At 33.9% G+C, this 24,080-nt stretch overlaps 1 protein-coding gene across 1 annotated transcript in view; it reads left to right on the top strand.

Moving 5' to 3' along the window:
- TRHDE (thyrotropin releasing hormone degrading enzyme) overlaps positions 1 to 24,080 on the top strand; it is a gene marked incomplete at its 5' end in the record, with an annotated part of 424,737 nt that overhangs the window by 221,999 nt on the left and 178,658 nt on the right. The gene's annotated exons all lie outside the window — the stretch shown is intronic.

Genomic DNA, 24,080 nt, shown 5'->3' with positions numbered 1-24,080 from the left:
ATTAACTTTATGAAGATTTGTGTATATTATCCATTTGTTCTAGGAGCATATCTGTACATCTGAACATGAAGAAGAGTTTATTGTGCCTTAAAATATGATATTTTAAGGCATCTTGGAAGAAGTAATGTAGGGAGGGTACGATTTTTATGTTTTTTATACTAGGTTTTAATTTTATACAAGATTTCATTAATCAGAAGGCTATTATGTTACTATTTAATAGAACCCAAGCTATATGTTGTTCTGAAATTTAAATTTATTTTAAATGATAATATTAAGTAAAAGTAATTTGGAAGCTCAGATTTCACTTGTGATTTACCCTAGGTGACATATATATGTAAATATACAACATATTATATATAACATGTATAATTGGCATATAATCTCTCTATACAAACTACTTTATTGAGGTAAAAAGCTCTACTTAATGTATATAACTTGAAGAGTCTGGAGATAATTACATGCCCTGAAGTGATAACCATGATCTATGCCATAAATATATCTCTTACTTTAAAAGCTTTCTCCCATTCTCTTTATTTATTATAATTATTTTGTGGTAAAACATATGACGTAAAATCTACTTTCTTAGCAAGTCATTAAGTATTTAACATACTATTGCTGATCATAGGTACTATGCTGTTCAGTAGATCTCTGGGACTTATCTAGAGTAACTGAACCTTTGTACTCTTTGTCTAACACTTCCTCATTCCTCACCTCAGTTCATGGCAGTTATTATTTTGCTGTATACATCTATGAATCTGATTATTTCAGAGTCCTAGTTTATGTAAATTGTATAATATGTATCCTACTGTATCTGCCGTATTTCACTTAGCATAATGTTCTCCAGGTTCACCTGTGCTGCCCTAAGTGAAGGATTTTCTATTTTTAAAGATGAAGAATATTTCATTATATGTATATACCATATTTTCTTATCCATTCATCTGTGAATAGTTGGATTGCTTCCATGTTTTCATATACTTAAAAAAACTTTATTGGTGCATTATAGTCATATATCTTAATGGGGTAAAAGATGGTAGAGGCATACGGGTGTGGACATCACTTAGCTCTTTTCCATTCCCTCCCCCTCCCTTCTGCTCATGTTTGGCTTACTAATTGACTTTGACATATTCATGAATGTACATCATGTACGTTAGGGAATTTCCCTCTTCCCCTCCTATCCCCCTTAATTAGGTCACTTTTTTGCTCATCTACGGTTTCTTGATGGAGGAGAATTCATATACTTTTTATACTGCTCTTTTTTACAAGGGGTAATGATTTATCGTTTCAAGTATAATTTGAAGAATATATATACCAAGATGAAATATGAAGTCATTTGTAAGTTATAACTTTTCTTCCTCAAATTCAACTAGTACCTGTAGAGTAAAATTGTCAATATATTTTACAGCAAAAATTTTACAGTAGTAATACCATGTCAATATGTCTTAGATATGTACATAGTTTGTCCATATTTACAAATGCAACCTGGTTCATTTATGTGTGTATATATGACTTATATAACTTAAATATTATTTGAAGTTTTTATTATGATATTGAAATTAATTAAAAATGCCTTCAAAGTTTTTTTAAAAGAAACTGGAGAATGCTGTGCAATATTATTTAAAATATTACTAAATGTGAATTTTAAAACTCAAATGTTTAAGGCCACTGAAATATTACTAAAAGTATCTTTTGATCTTTAGATCACTTATACCAACTTTAAAATTTTCATTTAAATTTTTCATTATGTTGTAGATTATTACTGATTTATAATTTAATTATGCCTCAATATTTAAAGATTTTATTACAAATGACATTCTACCCATATTCATAAGTCTGGTTTTTTTAGGTTACTCAGTTACTTTTGATAAAACTTTTCTTTTATTATAAAAATATAGCTTATGTTAAAAAATAACCAGCAGAACTATACATGTATAAAAACTGACAGCATTTGATGTTTTTAAGAATGGTCATATAGACTTCTGGGAAAATGGTGACAGAGAAAAGCGGCATTTACGAGTCCTGCTAACAATCGATCTCTATTACCACGAAATCAGCGCCTTTTATAGCCAGAAAACACCATCAGCAGAGAAATAAAAACTGTAAGTACAAGGGGCAGAGAAAAAGAGGGCTGGAAGAACAACTAGACACCAGAAAGAAACCAGCCCGCAGTGCCACCGCGGTGCCATCTTCCATCACAGCACCAGGCTCCAGAGAGGAGGGGGACTCAGAACGGAGCTCAAAACCAGAGAGGAGATATGCTGGCCTCATGGCCGAGGACGCAACAGCAGCACCATACTGCTGGCGGCAGTGGTGAATTCATGGGATGGCTCCAGATCAGCGCACTCAACAACACACCAGGCTCCAGAGAGGAGGGGTGGACAGTGAGCTGAAGTGAGCAGCTGCAGAACAGCCAGGTGTAACTCAGCCATCTTTTTGGCACAAGGAGCATCTGAAGCTCCCAGGGTCTGGGCTCAGCACACCCTGCAGGGACTCAGAGCAGAGTTCAAAACCAGAGAAGAATTATGCCAGCCTCACAGCTGAGGGTGTGGCAGCAGTGTCATATTGCCAGCAGCGGCAGCAGCGAGGTCACCTAGTCTGCAACAGCTCACATCAGCACACTCAACAACCTGAGTCTAATTGCGGCCCCTAGAGGAGAAATCCCAATTCTGCATCCCCAGGGACTTGCACAGCTTTGATAGTCTCCCTGGGTCAGAGATTTTTGCAGTCCAAACCAGTGGGGGAATGGCCGTGGCAGAAATATCCCACCATAGTCATAGCTTCTTGTGGGAGAATGCCCAGCCAGGCATCTCCCATGGTCTCAAGCAGCCTCAATTGACTCCCTGGGTCTGAGACTTTGTGATACAACCCAGTAAAGGAGTAATGGTGATTACTCACAACATCAGGACCTGATAAAACAGAAATTCAGAGATTTCTAGAAGATAAAATCAGGAAAATAACTGTAGAAATTATAGAGGACCTTAGAAAAGAATTCAGAGAGAGTCTAAAAGAGATAAAGGATACAATCATTGAAGTAAAGGCCTCAATTCAAAGTATAAACAACCGATTAGACCACATGGAGAATAGAATCTCGCTCCTAGAAGATGATCACTTCAAAAATGAACGCATAGTTTCTAACTTAGAAAAAAAAAATCCAACAGCAGGAATTTGACATTGAAGAAATATGGGCCCATTTTAAAAGAGCTAACCTAAGAATAATTGGAATAGAGGAGGGAAAAGAAGGTGAAACCAAGGGGATCAATAATCTCTTCAAGGAAGTAATAGCAGAAAATTTTCCAAACATAGACCAAGAGGTAAATACACAGGTCCAGGAAACTTATAGAACTCCCTTTAGACAGGATCAGAGAAGAGGTTCCCCATGCCACATAATTGTCAAAATGAATAATGTGGAAGCCAAGGAGAGAATCTTAAAGGCAACAAAAACAAAAGGCCAAGTAACATTCAGAGGCAAACCAATTAGAATCACTCCAGACTTCCCAAACCAAGTCATGAAAGCCAGAAGGTCATGGAGTAACATATTCCAAACTCTGAAAGAAAACAACTTCCAGCCAAAAATTTCCTCCCCAGCAAAACTTTCTATCAAATTAGATGGGGAAATAAGAAGCTTCCATGACAAACAGAAACTGAAGGAATTTATGTCTTTAAAACCAGCACTAGAGAAAATACTCAAGGAGATTAACTGCAAAGAAGAAATAGGTAATACATGCCAGAACCAAAGAAAGATTTCCCATCCAGCAGACAACTAAGCAAGAATAATAAAGAGCATCTCAAACAGAAATAAAATCTTAACATGTTAGGAATTAAAAATTATCTCTTAATAATCACACTGAATGTAAACAGCCTCAACTCCCCAATAAAAAGACATAAAGTGGCAAAATGGATGAAAAACCAGAATCCATCCATCTGCTGCTTACAAGAAACACACCTTACAAGTAAAGATAGGAACAAACTCAAGGTAAAGGGCTGGAGCAAGGTAATCCATGCTAATGGAACTTGAAGACAAGCAGGAGTAGCAACTATGATATCAGACAAATAAGACTTCAAAACCAAACTTATTAGAACAGATAAAGAAGGTCATATTTTACTGGTAAAAGGAATAATCCAGCAAAAGGAAATAACAATAATCAATATCTATGCCCCAAACATAGGTGTAGCTACTTTCATAAATCAAACTCTTTTTGACATGAAGTCACACATAAATCCCAACAAAATAATACTGGGAGACTTCAACACACCTCTCACAACACTAGACCGATCTTCCAGACAAAGGGTCAGTAAAGATGCCTCAGAACTAAAGAACACCATTAACCACATGGACCTGTTTGACACATATAGAATATTTCACCCAGCTACAGTGGAGTTTACATTTTTTCTCAGCTGCTCACGGAACCTTCTCCAAAATAGATCACATCCTGGGACACAAAATGAGCACTAGCAAATTTAAAAAATGTTACATACTTCCCTGTGTTATTTCAGACCATAATGAAATGAAACAGAAATCAACTATAAGAAGACCCAGAGAAACAACATAAACATGTGGAGACTGAACACCACAAAGAATGGGTCATAGAAGATGTAAGAGGTGAAATGAAGAAATTTCTAGAAACAAATGAAAATAAAGATACAACATATTAAAACCTATGGGATAATTTGAAGGCAGTATTAAGAGAAAAATTTATAGCACTGAGTACTCACATTAGAAAAAAAAGAAAATCTTCAAATAAATAACCTAATGACACACCTCAAAACCCTTGAAAAGCAGGAACAATTGAATCCCAAAGCCAGCAGAAGACAGGGAATTATTAAAATTAGAGCAGAAATTAATGAAATAGAGAATAAAAAAAATACAGAAAATCAACAAAACCAAAAGCTGGTTTCTTGAAAAAGTTAACAAGATTGATAAACCACTAGCCAACCTAACTAAAAAAGAGAGAATCAACACAAATTATGAAGATAAGAGATTAAAAAAATAGACATTACTACTGACAGTGTAGAAATCCAGAGGATTATTAGAAACTACTTTGAAAAACTATACTCCAACAAAATGGAAAATCTGGAGGAAATCAACTTCCTAGATAAATACAACCTTCCTAAACTGAGTCAAGAAGATATAGAACACTTAAACCAACCAATAACAATCAAAGAGATTGAAACAGCAATAAAGAGCTTACCATCAAAGAAAAGACCAGGACCAGATGGTTTCCCAAGTGAATTCTATAAAACCTTTATAGAAGAGCTAACCCCAATACTCCTCAAACTATTTCATGAAATAGAAAAAACTGGGACTCTCCCAAATACATTCTATGAAGTCAACATCACACTAATACCCAAACCAAATAAAGACAGTTCAAGGAAGGAAAACTACAGGCCTATATCTCTGATGAACTTGGGTGCAAAACTATTAAACAAAATACTAGCAACACACATTCAAAATCATATAAAAAAATCATACTCCATGACCAGGTAGGGTTCATCCCAGGGATGCAAGGCTGGTTCAATATACGAAAATCAATTCATGTAATTCACTATATAAACAGAATCAAAGACAAAAATCACATGATCATTTCAATAGATGATGAAAAAGCATTTGATAAAATTCAACATCCATTTAAGATAAAAAACACTACAGAGAATTGGAATAAACGGAACATATCTCAACATTATTAAGTCAATCTACAATAAGCCCACTGCCATCATCATATTAAATGGGGAAAACTTCAAGAATTCCCCCTAAAAACAGAAACAAGACAAGGATGTCCATTATTACCACTTCTCTTCAATATAGTACTAGAGACTCTAGCCAGAGCAATAAGGCAAGAAAAGGAAATCAAAGGAGTAAAAATAGAAAAAGAAGAACTCAAACTTTCACTATTTGCAGATGACATGATCTATATTTAGAAAACCCAACAAACTCAACCAAAAGGCTTATAGAACTAATCAACAAATTCAGCAAAGTTTCTGGATACAAAATCAATCTTAAAAAATCAGAAGCTTTCCTGTACACCAACCATAAATCCACTGAAAAAGAAATACAGAAAACACTTCCACTCAAGATTTCCCACAAAAAAATAAAATACTTAGGAATAAACTTGACCAAGGAGGTAAAAGATATCTACAAAGAAAATTATAAAACACTGAAAAAAGAAATCAAAGAAAATCTTAGAAGATGGAAGGATCTTCCATGTTCATGGATTGACAGAATAAATATCATTAAAATGGCCATCCTCCTAAAAGTGATCTACAGATTTAATGCAGTGCCCATTAAAATACCAAGATCATTTCTCACAGACATAGAAAAATCAGTCCTTAATTTTTTCTGGCATAACAAAAAGCCCAGAATAGCCAAGGTACTTCTCAGCAACAAAAACCATGCAGGAGGAATCACAATACCTGACTTTAAACTATACTACAAAGCCATTGTAATAAAAACATCATGGCACTGGCACAAAAACAGATACATAGACCAATGGAGCAGAATAGAAGACCCAGAAACAAGTCCACACACTTTCAGCCAATTGATTTTTCACATAGGGGCCAAAAACATACACTGGAGAAAAGATAGCCTGTTCAACAAAAGGTGTTGGCAAAACTGGTTAACCATATGCAGAAAATTAGAAATTAATCCCACTTTCTCACCCTGTACAAAAGTCAATTCAAGATGGATCAAAGACTTGGAAATCAAACCAGAGACCTTGATGCTCCTTGAAGAGGGCATAGGTCCAACACTGCAACACATAGTCACAGATAAACATGTTCTCAACAAGACCCCAAAGGCAAAACAAATTAAAAGGAGAATCAATACGTGGGATTGCATGATACTGAGGAGCTTCTTTTCAGCAAAGGAAACTGTCAAAAACCTCAATCAAGAGCCAACAGAATGGGAGAAGATTTTTGCTACCTATACCTCCGATAGAAGACTAATATCTGGAATATACAGAGAACTCAAGAAACTCAACACTAAGAAAACAAAGCACCCAATAGCAAAATGGGCAAGTGAACTAAATAGACACTTCACAAAAGATGAAATTCAAATGGCCAATAAATGCATGAAAAAATGCTCAACATCACTGGCAATCAGAGAGATGCAAATCAAAACTACCCTGAGATTTCACCTAACTCCAACTAGAATGGCAATCATTCAAAACACACACAACAACAGATGCCTACAAGGATGTGGAGAAGTGGGAACTCTAAGACATTGTTGGTGGGACTACAAATTAGTGCAACCACTTTGGAAAACAGTATGGAGAATCCTCAGAAGAATGGGAACAAATCTACCATTTGATCCAGCAATACCACTTCTGGGTATCTACCCAAAAAAGGGTAACCAAACTACAAACTAATGCATGTGTATCTATGTTCATAGCTGCACAATTCACCATAGCCAAACTCTGGAACCAGCCAAGATGTCCATCAACAGATGAATGGATTACAAAACTGTGGGATATGTACACAATGGAATTTTACTCAGCCATTAAAAAAAAGCTAAATTACATCATTTTCAGGGAAATGGATGGAACTGGAGGACATTATGCTAAGTGAGATTAGTCAGTCACAAAAAATAAGAAATCAGACGCTTTCCCTAATATGTGAGAGTTACAGAGAAATGAGTCATAGGAGGAACTCTATATTAAAAAGGAAATCCTACAGAGGAGCAAACAAGACAACCTAAAGTAGGAGAAAGGAGGGGGAAGAGGAAAATTTCTAAAACACACAATATACTTAAACATTTCGAAGTCAACCACTATACCAAGCAAGGGAAGGAGGGGCGGGGAGGGAATGGAGTGGCAATTGGGTAGGGGTTAAATCAGTGATGTGTACATGTATGTTAACACAAGTTCTTTACTCCAATATGATGTATGAATATAATGCACCAATTAAAAAAAATGGTCATATAATCCCAGATAACGTCTTTATACAGGATTATCTTCCAATAATTTTTGGTATTTTAATTATTTCACTAGTTAAATTGTAAATATATGTCTTCTGGACTAGATTTTTTTTAAAGGCATTGAAAATGAACAGAGAGCTTAAAAAACATATCTTAAATTTTTGTCCTTTTTTATAAAATACAGAGTATGCACTGAAAATATAAAAGCCTTAGGGGTAAATAAGATATGATTTTATTTACTACAAAATCTACTAAAATTTACTACAAAATTTACTACACAATTATAGTGACACAGAAGGCTCACAATACAAAACTAGGAAATGGCCGGGTGTGGTGGCGCACGTTTATAATCCCCACGTTTGGGAGGCAGAGACAGGAGGATGGTGCAGGTTCAAAGCCTTGCTGCACATGCTGGCTTAGGAGACCCTGTTTCCAAATAAAAATATAAAATAGGTCTGGGAGTGTAGCCTGGAGGTTGAAGGGCTACCAGGAACCCCAGTACCACCAAAGAATAAATAAATAAATAAATAAATAAATAAATAAATAAATAAATAAATAAAAATAAATAAATAAAACTAGTAAATGAAAGAATAAATTTCACTACAATTAATTAGACCATAGTGAGGAGAAACAAATAGTATTACAGTGTTTATGTTCATTTGATAAGTTTATAAGTACTTTATGATTTTTGGTTGCTCTTGATTTTAGCAGCTTCTTTTATTTAGTTTGTGGAATACCTCAATATATACAACCTATAATAAGAAACTCCATAAACCAATTGTCCTTCCTTATGCCATTAGGACCTTTGGAAATAATTTTTTTAATTTTTTATTTTTATGTGGATCATATTGAAAATTGCATACATTCAGACAGTGCTTGGTGCCCTCTCCCCTACTTCCCCTTCCCCCCTCCCAACAATTTTAAGAACAAGTTAGCGAAATAAATAAGATGGTAAGTGAATGCAAGGCTGTGCCAGCACTCTTTTTTATAATGGTGTCAGCAAGAGAGTGAAAGAAAGAAAGACACAAACAAACAAACAAAAGAATGAAATATTCAACAGAAGAGTGACAGCTTTGGCCGCAGCAGCTCACACTATCACGCTATCCAATGAAGCTCCTCCAGGACTGCATGGCTGAGGCTTCACTGGAGCAGAGTCTAAAATAGGAAATCCAGAAGTCAAGCTAATGTTGAGAGTAAAGAAATTCAGGAGATTGACATCTTTTGTATCTAATCTCTAAAAGAGCACTTTTAAAAATCATATTTAGATACTAGAGCTCAAACACTGAAATAGTGCTTCAATTTGCTAAGGAGATTACTATGACAATCTACCTTCCCTGGAAGGCCACAATGACATGGTGCTGCTGGGAAACACTTGCTCTGATTCAGGCTGATATACTCACTTGGCTTCACTGTTAGAGTAAAATCTGAGGTTGCCTGAATATATATGCCTGTGTGATTTCAGAGTCAGTTTCTAATACAGAAGTAATCAACTGTTATATTAGGAATACTGAAAAGTTTTATGATAATTTTCTTCCAAAAAAACTAATTGCGTTTACCATTTTATAGATATGGGACTTTAGAGATAGTATGATGCAAATTCAGGGGAATGGATTAGAAATAAGAAACTTAGGTCCTAAGAAAGCCATTTCATCTCTCTAATCCATCCCTATCATTTGAAAAATGGGACAATGGCACCGACTTAGTAAGTTCCCATGATTTTTTTGTGAGGTCTTTGAAATGTATGAGTCACTATACAAAGATGAGAAGGCATCATGGGCCTGGAAGCCAAGTACTACATTAGAAGTGTACATATTTTTTTGTCTTTTTTTGGAACCGGGGATCAAACCCAGAGCACCACACCTGCAAAGCAGGCGCTTTGCCACTGAGCTACATCCCAGCCCCAAGTGTGCATATTTTTTATATACAGATGCTCTAACATTTCTAACCCCTGAAATCCATTTCACACCTTAGATTTGTATCAGTTATGTATAGATTATAAAATAATTTTGATAAGCTTTGTGTCTAGATGAAGTATCACCAAATTAAATTTCATCTGTACTAGCAATGTGAACTACTCTATGAGAGTATAAAGCTTAGATAATGTTTCATTCATCAAATGTCAATATAATGAGAAGCAACTTCCTCAGTTTAGGGCAAAGGATGCATTTCATATGCAAGTTGTCTTTTTGTCGGATGTTATTTTATTTGTTGGCTGTTAGTGGCAACATTAGATGGATCAGGTTCCAGTATGCTATTGTAGGCAGTCATATGAAATCTTATAGTGTTTTCTTAAAAGATGTTAACAGGGGAAAATGACACATCATATGACTGTTCTTCACCAACTCTTGATCATTTCACTTGAAAAAACTGTCCACGATAAAATACCTTAACAGAGGAAAAGGATGTAGAGTAAAATGTTGTTATGAATAACTTTTTTCCTAGATTCAATGCTGATACAGGTTAAGTCATTCCTGTGTGTATCATATTTTATATTTCATTAAACTTTATGGTGTAGGTACTTCCTTCAGTCTCCAGAACATAGCATTGTGAATAAGTGCTTTTGTTATAAGAATCATTAAACATCGATGTATGTTCTTTTTGTGTGTGTCTTTGGTACTAGAAATTGAACCCTGGGGGTGTTCTGCCTCTGAGTCACACCCCCAGCTTTGTTTTATTGTTTATTTTGTTTTTTTTTTTTTTTTTTTTTTTTTTTTTTTTTTTTTTTTTTTTTTTCTTTTTTTTTTTTTTTTTTTTTAATTTTATTTTATTGGTGCACTGTATTCATACATCATAGTGGGATACAAACTTTTGTAGACATACATGCACACATCGCCCAGTCAGCCCCCACCCAATCCCCACCCCATTCTCTCCCCATCCCTCCCTCCCATGCTTGGCTTAGTGGTTGACATCTAGTATTATAGCAATTTATCCAAAATTTAAAATGATAATCTCACATAACAGTTTCATTTGTCTGATACCAAGCTTTTGATGACTTAAAGATAACATTTCAATATTTCTTTTTGCTTTCTTTCTTACCAGAGAATATTTTTTTCTTTTTTTTAGGTGAAACTATCATATATTTATTTTTCAGAAAAAAATCTATCCTGATATGGAATATGGACTCTAGATACCCAAAACAATCTCGAAGCAAAAACAAAGCTAGAAGATGTATATTTTCTGATTTCAAACCATATAAAGCTACAATAATTGAAACAGTGTAGTACTGTTCTAAAGGCAGATATATAGACCATTGGAGTTAAATACAAGCCTAGAGCTAACTTCTTCCCTATATTGTCAAGTTATTTTCGACAAGGTTTCCACGAAGATTTGGTGGTGGAAATAATAATCTTTTAACTAAATATTGTTGAAAAATAATAATTACATGGAAAAGAATAAAATTGGACCCTTACCTAATCCCACATACAAGTATTAACTCAAACTAGATAAAAGACCTAAATATAAATCTTAAGACTATAAACTTTTAGGAGAAAATCTGGGTCATAAAACCTCACAACATTGAAATTGGCAGTGATTTCTTGGATATGATTTCAATGGCACAGGCAACAGAAGAATATACAAACTCCCTAAAAAATAAAAAACATGTTGTATATCCAAAGACAATGTAAACAGAGTTAAAAGTTACTAATAGAATTGGATAAAATATTTCCAATTGCTATATCTGAGGGTATATTAATATTCCGACTAGAAATCCTAAAAATTAACAACAATAAAGGCAAACAATACCCTTTAGAGATAGGTAAAAGACTAACATAAATAATGAATCTCCACAGATAACCAATCTTAGTTGTCTGTTGGATGGAAACTCTTGTTTCTCTGGTTCTGGTGAGTGTTACCTATTTCTTCTTTGTAGTTAATCTCTTTGAGTATTTTCTCTAGCGCTGGTTTTGAAGACATAAATTCCTTCAGTTTCTTTATTGTTTATTTTGAAACAGTGTTTCTCTAAATTGCTGAGGCCAATCACTGCCCTCCTTTCTCAACTCCAAAGTACTGGGATTCTAGACATATGTCACTGGTCCTGGTCTATATGTTCTTTAACAAAGAAACTGTAATGTTACAGAGATCATCATGACAATAGCTTTAAAGTTATACATTGGGCTGGGGATATAGCTCAGGGGTAGAGATCTTGTGTAGCACTTATGGGGCCCGGGGTTCAATATACAGTACTGTAAGTGAATAAACAAATAATTAAAAATAATGTTGTACACTGACAGAATTTTCAGACTGAGAATTCTCCTTAAATTTTTGTAAGACTACTAGGCACAAAAGAAATTACTAGTGGAGATTGATTTAACTAAACTTTATTATGCCAACTTAATACTTAGAATATCTCAAAGAGTGCTGCCTACAATTTTAACAAATGTTATTCATCTCCTATCATTGAAATAACCAAAATAGTATGATTTATCATTATACAAGTATCACTGTAATATGTGTGTTCAAGTATAATAGGTGCTGAAATAAAATCATCCTCATCATTTAAACTATTTTTTATTCAAAAAAGTTGAGAAAAATGTTGGCTAACTGAAATAACAATTTTACTGAATTAAATTTTTTCTGGTTTAAAGATATATTAATCATTCTAAACTATAATAAATGGTCTGCTATTCAGAGAGGGCAAAAATAGAAAAGTAGAGCAAAAAGAATTTGGTTTAGATGAAAATATTTTACTTGTTTCACTGTCAATTTCTTAAGTCTGTCTTTGATTTAATTTCCATACGTAAGCCGGGCGTGGTGGCGCACGCTTGTAATTCCCGCGCTTGGGAGGCAGAGACAGGAGGATCACGCTGGTTCAGTGCTAGCCTCGCTGGTTTAAGAGACCCTGTTTCCAAATAAAAAAAATATAAAAAGTAGGTCTGGGAGTGTAGCCTGGAGGGAGAAGGGCTTTCAGGAACCCCAGTACCACTAAAATAAATAAATAAGTAAATAAATAAATAAATAAATAAATAAATAATTTCCATACATAAAAATATTTAATATATTAAAAAATTATTTAGTGTAGTTGGTATATTGGTACAATTGCCTATAATTCACCATAATGAGAATATATTTGCTCACTAAAGCTGTGGGCCAGATATAGACCATTTGGGAATTAAATGTTGAATCTAGAATCTTATCTTGAAAATACTGAACGGCAAGTAAATGTATGTATATATACTTTTAGTTTGCGGTATAGTTATGTTTGTCTGTTATGATTAGAGTCTTTACATAGTATCTGACTTGTCAGAAGTAGTAAATTAGAAGGTTATCCAATTGCTTTTAATAGGTCATTGATATTTTATTCTCAGTTGAATTTCACTATTGAATGTAAAAATCTTAAAAGGCACCTTAGGTCTAGTCCTAAAGGTCTACGGTCTTTTTCATCCTCTTCAGTAGTTTACACACAACATTTAATTGAAAGACTAGAAGAAAATTAGAAAGAGTATTTGCTTACATCTCACGGGGTTCTAGTCTTTAAAACAGATCCTTTCTTTGTTTCCTCTTTACCTCTTTCCCTCCCCTCACAAGCATTTTTCCCCCAACTGAAACCATAGACTTTTTTTTTTTAAATGAAAGAAAAAATATTTACCCCATTTGAGAGAAACAGGAAAACCATATGTAGCCCCTTATTCTGGGAGAGTCACTTTTCCTCTAGAATTAGTAGATTTTGGCATTGGTAGATAAAAGGTGCGTAACAAAGACCAACAGAGCAAGAAGGAGTAGGAGCTGCAGTGAAAACAGCAGACAAAGCCAGTAGGAAAAGCATCTCTTTGGTCAAATCTATACTCAGAATGAAGACAGGGAAATCCTAAGGTGTTCTATCATGTCCTAATACCCAAGCATAGAGCATGGAGGATTAGGTTCAAACTCATTGAGAATAACACGACAGTTTTGAGAGTGTTAAGGTCTGAGACTTGAATTCTAGTCAATAGTGAGTGAAGAAATAAATTATAATATGCCCATATATGATTACCAATCTCACTAACATTTATGAGGAGTAGGGAAAGTAGATTGGGATCCAGAGGTCTATATACTGAGTACTGTGTGCATGTGTCTTTGTATCACTTTGAACTTGTGATGTATAGTTAAAATGCACCAATAAATTCATATATAAAAAGAATTTTTAGTAAGGAATAACTGTTGAAAGAAGAACTGTATCCTTTACACTAACACAATAATACTGCATTCAGTGTGGCAAATAAAATTTTAAATTGTTTATATTTTCTTCCATTTTAGGACTAACTCTGTTATTTTTATAAAATATATTCTTTTGTTAGTAGTAGTGTTAAGGGCATAAAGAAGAATAAACTGGGAATGATGGTACATGCCTTTAATCCCAGTACTTTAGAGGTTAAGACAAGAAGGTCACAGGTGCAAGACCAGGCTCAGCAACTTAGCAAGACCCTGTTCCAAAATTTAAAAAAGGCCTGGAAGGATGTAGCTCAAAGGTAGAATGCCCCTAGGTTCAATCCCTAGTGCCAAGAAATAAAAATAAAAAGAAAAAGAAACAAAGAATAAGGTCATATGAGCCTGCTAATTATTGAAGTATCTTAACTGTTTTAGAAACTTTGTAACACAAATGTTTGAGTTTAAAACAGTATATGAAGAATTTTAATACATTCATTCTTTTGTTTACACTTGTAGTTTTATAAAAATAAAATTAACACTTTGAGCTGGGTGTGATAGCACACACTTCTGATTCCAGTACTTGAGAGGCTGAGAAAGAAGAATCCCAGGTTCAAAGCCAGCCTCAGCAACTTAGACCCTGTTTCTCAATAAGAAATAAAAAGGGCCAGAGGTATAGCTTGGAAATAGAATGCCCCTTAATTCAATCATCCTTGCAACACACACACACACACACACACACACACACACACACACACACACAGACACACACACACACACATTGACACTGGTTTCACAATTATTTGGGAAATAGAAACTTTTGAAGAGATTCAGTGTTTTGAAGATATGTTAAGTGTACCATTTTGGTAGAGTAGCTTCTTACTAAGCAATATATTTCAGAAAGGGAAGAGAAAACACAGACATTCACTAGTATTAATATATTCACATATTTTCTCTCATCTATTCAGGTAAGTATCTTGGAAGTTTTCTTTTAGGTGCATTATTTCATATCTTTTCCTATATGTGTTTTTAAAATTTAAAAACAAAACTGAAAATCTCATAATACTCCTAAAGGGTTATGTTTTAAAAGCAAAGTCATTTATTTCAAAAAGACATTGTTTCAGGTTTTATATACTTTAAACCTAGAGATAAAAGATAAATGAGCATCCCCTATGGAATAAAGTATTTTTCTGAAGTCTGTGTTCAGATTTTCAGGGTGTCAAGGTCTTTCTATATTTCCTTAGGAATTATAAAATCAACCAAAGAATTCAGAGGATGAGACACTTTTGAAGAAGAAAACTCTTACTGAACCTAATGTCTAACAAGAAGGCAAAACTGTCCTTTCTTATATCTAGAAGCATTGAATGGAAACTAGCTTATTAATTCTCTTTTCAAATAAAATCAGTATGTACATGAACAAATATGTAAAAATGAATCCCACTATTATATATAGCTACAATGTACCAATGAAAAAAAATAAAAGAAGAGCATTTTGTAAGCAGTATATTTCATCTTGCTAAAAATTGTCAGATGTCACTGGATAAACTAAATAATTGATAAAGCCAAATTTCTACACAAAAATGATAAAATATTCTCTTAGGCATCTATGTTTTCAAACATACCATTGGACATAGATTATGTCAGTGTTTTATCTGTCCCTTTCATTGCCCCTGGTCAAAATTTTATCTTCCTATAATATATGAAGTGTACAATATCTGCTATCATTGATAATTTTCCCAGGTAAAGAAGAATTCACTTTCCAAAGTCTCTAACATGAATACAATCAGGGCTGGGGACTCAGAGGACAGCTAAAGAATAATTTATTAGTTTTTTAAATTATTCATCATCTTTAACCAGACAGCTATATGTTTTAAAAGACATTAGAACACAACTCATTTCTAAGCAAGGAGTGCCTGTCTCAGTCCATAACACTTTATGAGACTTTCCCCCCCTTTTCTTCAAGGTTACTTTAATGTTCAGATGTTACTAGACAAAGATGTCAGAAATGGAAATAGAGAGCCAAGGGGTCAAATGAAAATATACAGAAGAACTTTCTATGGAGAGAAAGGAAAAATCACAAAATTATTTATTTATTCCTTTATTTTGAACACAGAGGCATTCTACTTCTGCTACACCACCCACACTATTTTATTTCTTATTTTGAAATAGGGTCTAAGTTGCTGATGCTAGCCTTGAACCTGCGATCCTTCTGTGTTAGCCTCCCAAGTACTGTGATTACAGGTGTGTGCCACCATGTCTGACTTGACACAAGATAATTTGAAATTTATGAAACTATTGCTTGACATGTTCCTGGAAAAATTGAATAAAGACTTAGGCTGCATTTACTGTGGACCTCTAAGCAGTTTACACATATGCTTTATGAAATAGAATAATAATATTCTGCTGAGTATTAAAAGAGTGTCCATGCTCTCTATTGTATTTTTTTCTTGAGTCTAAAACACATGATATTGACTGGATCTCCATTTAACCTGCCATTAAGTCAGCTTTCTTTAACTATGAATTCGAAGAGATTTTTGGTAGAACATGTTTTGACACTTAGCTCAATAACCTTCATGGATCTTCCATTCACTAATTTAAGTAAGCTCTTGAAAATTTTTATATCTTTTTTTTATCTATTCCAGGGATTGATGAAATAAAACTAGTGATGGTAGTCTTATTTTTGTTAGTTTGTGTCATTGGTAGTTAGAAATGAAGATTCGTAGATTGCTTTTTCTCCCTTGGAACCTGCTTCAAGAACACCTGCATCCAATTAATTCTCTTAATCATTTTATTTTCTCCAGTATTTATTTATAGTTTGGCAATGCTGTTCTTAAGTGGTATTAACAGTATACTGGGTGCAATAATCTTATATAAATTATTTTCCTGTACCACTTTTTGCCTTTCTATTCATACATAATTTTCATTCATTCCATTTATTTCAAAGATTTAACAAACACCTAAAATGAGTTATTCATTGTGCCAATTTCCATGTAATAAACCTCATGGTGATATTTGAAGGGAACTGCTGATATTGGTTTCTCATTATACTGTATTTGATTTTTAGTGTGGTTTCAATATGGAAAAGTTTGAGTGTTTTTTTTTTCTTGGTCTTTGTTGGCTTATTGCTAATCTACCAACCATGCCCCTTTTAACAGTTATTTGTTGGTGGAGTAACACAACTCTAGAATCATCACCTCATTTAGGCTCCTCACACTCATGGACGTATTTTGAGACTCAAAATTGTCCTAGTAAGTCTCAGAGAATTTGTCAAATCTTGGAACAATAAGAACATTTAGCTTCTCATTATTATGTTTACATTACCTGGTTCAAACATATTCTTCACTGTCAGCTCAGATTTACTTAGGTTTAAGAGCCATTTATTGAGTATATTTCTGTTCAGATAAATCCTACTTCTGAGTTCTGATTCTTTCTTTAAACTTCACAGATGTGTCTGGTAGATATGTTTACATTTAAAAAAGCAGATTTCTGGCATAATGTGGTGGAGCATAATTGTATTCCCAATACATGGGAAGCTGAGACAGGAGGATCTCAGGTTTGAGGCCAATTTCAGCTACTTAGTGAGACTCCAGAACCTAGCAAGATTCTGTTTCAAAATAAAAAATACAATAGGGCTGGGATGTAGCTCTGAGGTAGAATTCCCTGGGTTCAATCCCTAGTAGGGTGTACATGTGCACGCGCGTACACACACACACACACACACACACACACACAGCATATTTTTGTTCATGTGGTTGTAACAGGAGTGGTGATGGTGGTGGTTATATGGTATTATATTTTCATGTGAATATTATTTTCTAAGTTATCAGATGAGTTCAAGCTTAAATATATTACTCTTTTTGAGAAAAATTTGATATAAAGTATATGACTGGTTCAATTTAAGTAATTTGGGGTGATGATGAAAAACTCACAAAAAGTAATTTCTTTCTCCACAAAGTTTGTTTTTCTACTTGTGAGACAACAGGAGATTTTCTTGAAATCTTGGACTTCTTTTGTGAGCTGGCATGTCTTCTGCCACTTATTCTCCTACCGGACCTGAAAATATTTGGCTTTCTACAACAAAATGATATTTTTCTATTTGTTGTTAATCCTCTTGCTGGAACCTTTTGGCCTCTAAATGACAAATAGCTCCAGAGATGAGTTTGTATTGACATACTCATTTCCCCCTATTTAACAAACATTTTGTTTCTAGTCTCTCTGTTAGGGATGGGGATCGGTTGGATGAGGATGAAATGTCATGTCCTCAAAGTCTCACAGGCCTATTACCAAGTTAGCTTGATCATTTTTTGTAAGAGGAATGTTACTTTTAGAGTTATCTAGAATGAAGCTCAATTGCTCTTTTCTGTTTAGCCCATCGATTAAAATTGGGGCTCTCTGTACCTTAATAGCTGTGTAATCTTGTTTCTTCATTGTCATGGTATGTATGGAGTATCTGTGCTGCTTATATTATAGCACGGTTTTTAAGAATTAAAACAAATTATTTTTATTATTATTTTCTCCATAGTACTGCTACTATAAGGTACTTAATTACTCTGGTATTATTTTCAAGATCCAAAAGTTATTTTTCAATGGTGTATATTGTGAATCATATATTGAAAAAGTAGTGAGAACAAAGAAATTGCCTTTAATGATTTTTTGGTATACATAGTCTTTTTCTGAATGAGTTTAAGATGCTAATATTTTAATACTTTTGCACTTTATATAAATGAGTTGCTAATTCAGATCTTAGGGTCTGAAGGATGAAGCTTTTCTCCACCAATTATCCAATTAGTTTATAGGTTACTATTATAATAGAAACATATAAATAGTCTGAATATATATAGGGTCTGAATTATTTTTGCCTTCAGTACTCTATGTGTTCCAGAGTTGTTTGCTATGGTTTATTAAATATTTCACATTATAAAAATAATATTTATTTTTATTGAAAAAATATATCTCTAATCTGACAAATGTAAAGGTTTTATTGGGTTAGGTTATATAATGAACTGATCACTTATATCACCAAGTATTGTACTTAGGTTACAAAAATGTACTAGTTCTTAAAATCTATTTATCAACATAATAAGAATTTTGTTACAGAATTAAGGTCATGTGAATTATTATTTGTTTCACAGATTAAACTAACTTAAAATGAATTAGCCACTTGGTACCCATGTTAATAACTTGGGGAGTTGATTAGCTCATCCTTGGAATTCTTTCAGACCTGAATGATATAGGAAAGTTTCTGTTAGAATTTAAATAGACACGAAGTCTGTTTAAAATTTTTGGTCAATATACATTTAAAAGCACTCTGAATTACATTGTATCAATCAAATATTATAATGATTTTATGAATCTATTATTTATATCAGCAAATTATTGGATATTCCTTATAATGAATGTGAGAAATGTTTGTGTCTTTTAAAATTTTGATTGAAAATTTTGATTTTATTGAAATGTCTCATTAGCTTGTAAAAAATTAAGCATAGAGATAGAATAAAATATTCTGCCAAAGCAGTGACAGGATTATTGATGAGATAAAGTATTATCTCTCAGGAACTTCAAATCTAGTGGCAGGATACTAAGTGACACTCTTTGGAAGACCAGGAATGAGTTCATGCTAACCAGCAAAGGAGACGAAGGACCTCTCTACCAGTAGATAAACCACTCCATCTGGCTAGAGACCCTTATTTCATGTCACTTCTCAGATATCCACCCAAAGTGTAGCACATATAAGGTGTCAGTAATAGAATTCTGTGTATTTACAAAAATATGAAATGAAGGTCACAAAATTATTTATGAAAAGATTATGTCTCTATGTCAAAATTAGGAACTTGTTCATTGAACTATAGAAGATTTTGAGATTAGAAATTAAATGAAAAGTACATGGAACTACATTGGGCATATATTTGAAAGAGAACAGAAGGAAAGGTATCATGAAATCTACAACAATAAAGGGACACTAATTGACAGGTCTGTTTTAAGAGGGTTATATGAAAGCACCTGGTGTACAGGGATTATTTACAATGAGTTTTTTTTTGGGAGCCTGTGGAATCATAATGAGCTATGCAATTAAACAATCTGCTCATAATTATTACTGTGATTGATATGTGAAGCACATTCACTATTGGTCTGTTAGATGTAGGATTACCATAATTGGTAAAAATATGTATGATGAAAACTTCTGCCATACCAATCTTGCAGTATCTTCAAAGTTTTTGAGTGAGTCTGTAGAAGGTTGGAAATGTAGCTGTGTATAATGCAGAGCATTTTATGCTCCATCCTGGCATTTTCCCGTAGCCTCATCACATCTTAGATACTATGAGACATGACACATTCAACTTGGATGTTAGAAACAAACATCAGGCAGCTGAAGGATGCATTCACTGAAGAGTCACAATTGATTCCACTTTCTCTGTGGATGGAATGCTTGAGAGTATCATGGCTCACACAGACATGCACAGGGGGTTATCTGGGATTATGAGAGGCATATAAGATCACCCAAGATATCCTTAGAGAAATATTCTTATAGAAATATAATTACCTCTCTATGCATTGATCAAGGTTTCTTATAGAATTTGTGGCTTGACAGTGGATAAAATATGGCTGATAGTTGGAAGAAATAAGAACATATGGGGCACTTTAGTTGCTTCTTGTAAGGTTTATATGAAAACACGGAATAAAGTTCTTTCAATAGAGATCTACCTGGAGCCTTGTGTTCAGGTAAAACTTTCTATGAAAGGTTATATAAACAAATACAGAGGTAGAATTTTTGTATTTCTTTATTATAGACATTCATCATGATTAATTTTAAAACTATTTTTGATGTCTACTCTATGTGTTTTTACAAGTTTGATATTAATATAAATTATCTCTCTTAAGCTGCATGTGAAAATGATTACTAATGTGTTAGGCATGTGTATTTTAAACATGAGATTTTGAAGTATAATTGTATCAAAACAACATTTTTCCACTAGCTTTCTACTTTTATTTCATCTATTAGCATGACTTAGCTGTGTATAAAATATCAACTACTCATCTAAATGATGATATTTTTCACAAGTAAATGTAGTTAAGTTTCCACTAGAAAGCTTGTCATACTTTTGGACATTTAGAACTTTAGAAGTAGGATGATAATATAAAATTTATAGAGTAAAGTTCTTTTAATATTATAGGAAACTTGAAGTTCTGTTAATTTCTAATTTTTACAAACATGACAATATATTTTTCTAAAAGATGGTAATTTCAGCATTTAAGGTGATACTATTTCACATGTATAAAACTTGATGGATACTTTTCACCAGTGTACTCATTCTTCTTATTTATTGATCATATTTGTCTACTTTAATCTCTGTCCATAGTTGAGTAGATCATAAAAAAGAGATAAAAATCCAACTGTGCAATTCTACATACACCTGTATTCCTTCTTCTAGCTGTTTATTCTCAAGGTTTACTATAGATTCATGAGACATTTTGTTTAGCCTATGGAATGTTAAAAGTCTTTATAAAATGGTACTGTATAGATTTCAAGACTGGTAAAGCATGAGTGACAAGTTTTATTTTTTATTGTTATAATAGATTAGGTGAGATGGACTCAACATGGTTATAGGCACTGACATAATTTTTCTCCCTAACTTTCTCTCTAGTCTCTACTCCCACAGTACTGTGTTAAAACTACTAATACCACATCAACATATAGCATTCAAAAATTGTACATAAATCTGCCTTCCATACTGTAAAAGGGAGCTGTCTGGAGGCAGGGATCATATCTTGGTTGTGTTTCCCCAGGACCCCCATACATCAAGCAGGCAGTAAGCATATATAGCACTAGATTGTATTATTTAAATAATTTCAGTACCTTTCATATTTATATGAGTCCAAAAATTAGGAAAGTGTCTCTATCCAAGAGGATCTCATGAACATTAAAAACTTGACTAAGACATTGCTTTATGTTAACAAATGAAAATACTCAAAAATATTTACATCTATTTGGATATATTTATGTACATTTATATACAAATCTATATCTACACCTATGTTTCTTTCTATACCTACATTTAATTTCTATATCTACATTTAATTCATACATTTTGGGATTTAACAGTAAGCACTTTGTTCATCACTGGTCATCACAGTATTAAACTAAATTTTAGAGAAATAATTGGTATGATTTTTTTTCTTACAAAGATAAAGGCCATCCTATGTTCTGTTTGTCCACATTAATAATGCCATCCAATTTCTCTGTTTCTAGCTGCTTATCACTACACTATATGTTTTCACTGTTTACTCAGGCTTACCTAAATGTAGGTCCAATGATTCCACTACCTATCTCTGGCTTCCTACCTTGGCAGAGATAATCCTGAATGTTTTTTTTCTAGTCTCTCTCTGCTCATCACTAATGATTCATCCCCTGCTTCTTGCAACACAGAACTCTGCTAATCCCCTAAAAATCCATGTTGAAACGTCTCCATGGCATTGCCCACATATTCCTTTCTATCAAAATATTCTTGTCTGCTATCTCTGTCCAGAAAATTTAAAATTTTCATATAAATTCTATTTAAACCATCACCTCAGAATCTTTTCCTGCCCTTCCCCAGGCAGAACAAATCCTAGCCCTCTCAGTGGAGGTGCCACCACACCATATCCTGAACCTGCTTCCATTTTGCATAGAGCTGCTTGCATTGTAATCTTTACTTTCATCCTTGTCTGACCTTCTACTACTCTGAAGTCTTTGAATATTGGATCTGTTTTCTGGAGCTCTCTCCGCAAAACTCGGCATATTAGCTGGGATATAGGAAGTACTTAATAAATATTTGCAAAATTAATTTACTTCTTTAATCTTCACAACCACATATGTTTGCAAATGAGGATGCTGAGGTCTGAAAAGTTTGAGTAACGTCCTCAAGGTTATACTGATAGTGAATGGCAGATACTGTTCTTTCAGTCCAGGGCTCTTTCACCAACTTTGGAGTAGTGTGTTTATCTTTTCTTCTAGGCATACCAGAAAAGCCCTTTATGTTCAAAGCCATCCTCCTAGAAAATTGAGTTCTGTAACTTCCCAGATGTAATCCACATCTGACTCGAGACTCTTTTTTTTCCATAGGCCACTTGCCCATGTTACCAGTAGTCAGATTGACACAGTTTTGGCCCACCTCTTCCTCATCTCTGGTTTGGTGGATTCCTCTCTATTCTTGATTCAGATTACTCTCTGATATTATTTTTGTCTTTCTTTTCTGGTGACACAGTCAAATTATCTTCCTGGCATCACTCGTCACTAAAATTATTCAGCTTTTCTATCAGAACTTATACACAATTTTACCGTCTTGTCTTCCTACCCATTAACACTGACCATGGCTACTCCACCTGTATTCTCTTTTTATTCCTCATATTGATATGTTGAGGCAGAAGCCAATTTGTGATATCAAGGAATATGCTTTCTCAGATGTATTAAATGCTGTGACAAGAATTCTTAACTCCCTCCACATATTCCACTAGATACTGATATCCGAAATGCTAACATTATAAAAGTAATTTTTAAAAGAATGAATGCTTTCTGAGAGTTTATATTTCTTTTTAAAAATATTTTTTTGCAGTAGTAGGAATGGAACTCAGGGATATTCTGCCTCCAAGCTATACCCACAGCCCTATTTTTCATTCTTTATTTTGAAACAGTCTTACTGATTTGCGGAAGGCCTCACTAAGTAACAGGCTGTCAATGAACCAGGATCCTCCTGTTTCAGCCTCCCAGATGCTGGGATTACAAGTGTGTGCCACCACACCCAGCTGAGACTTTATATTTCTATGCAAACTACTTTATGTATTAAAGAAGTATTTTTAGTACTTGCCTCTCATGATAGACCCAGGGTTTTGCTTTCAGTTGCCTGCAGCATGTCACTTTTTGAATGTTCCCTATCACTTTCTTTGTGACATGCCTAAGCTCGATCTTGTTAGCTTGTCCTCCGAACCACACATTTTTTCCCCCCATTCTCTATTTCTTTCAATAGGCCCCCAGCCTTTTAGTGTAAAAATCCATCAACTCTGAAAGGCACATAGT

The sequence above is a fragment of the Muscardinus avellanarius genome, assembly GCF_963383645.1.
Source record: "Muscardinus avellanarius genome assembly, chromosome: 11".
Taxonomy (NCBI): Eukaryota; Metazoa; Chordata; class Mammalia; order Rodentia; family Gliridae; genus Muscardinus; species Muscardinus avellanarius.
This window is presented reverse-complemented; position numbering and strand designations above follow the sequence as displayed.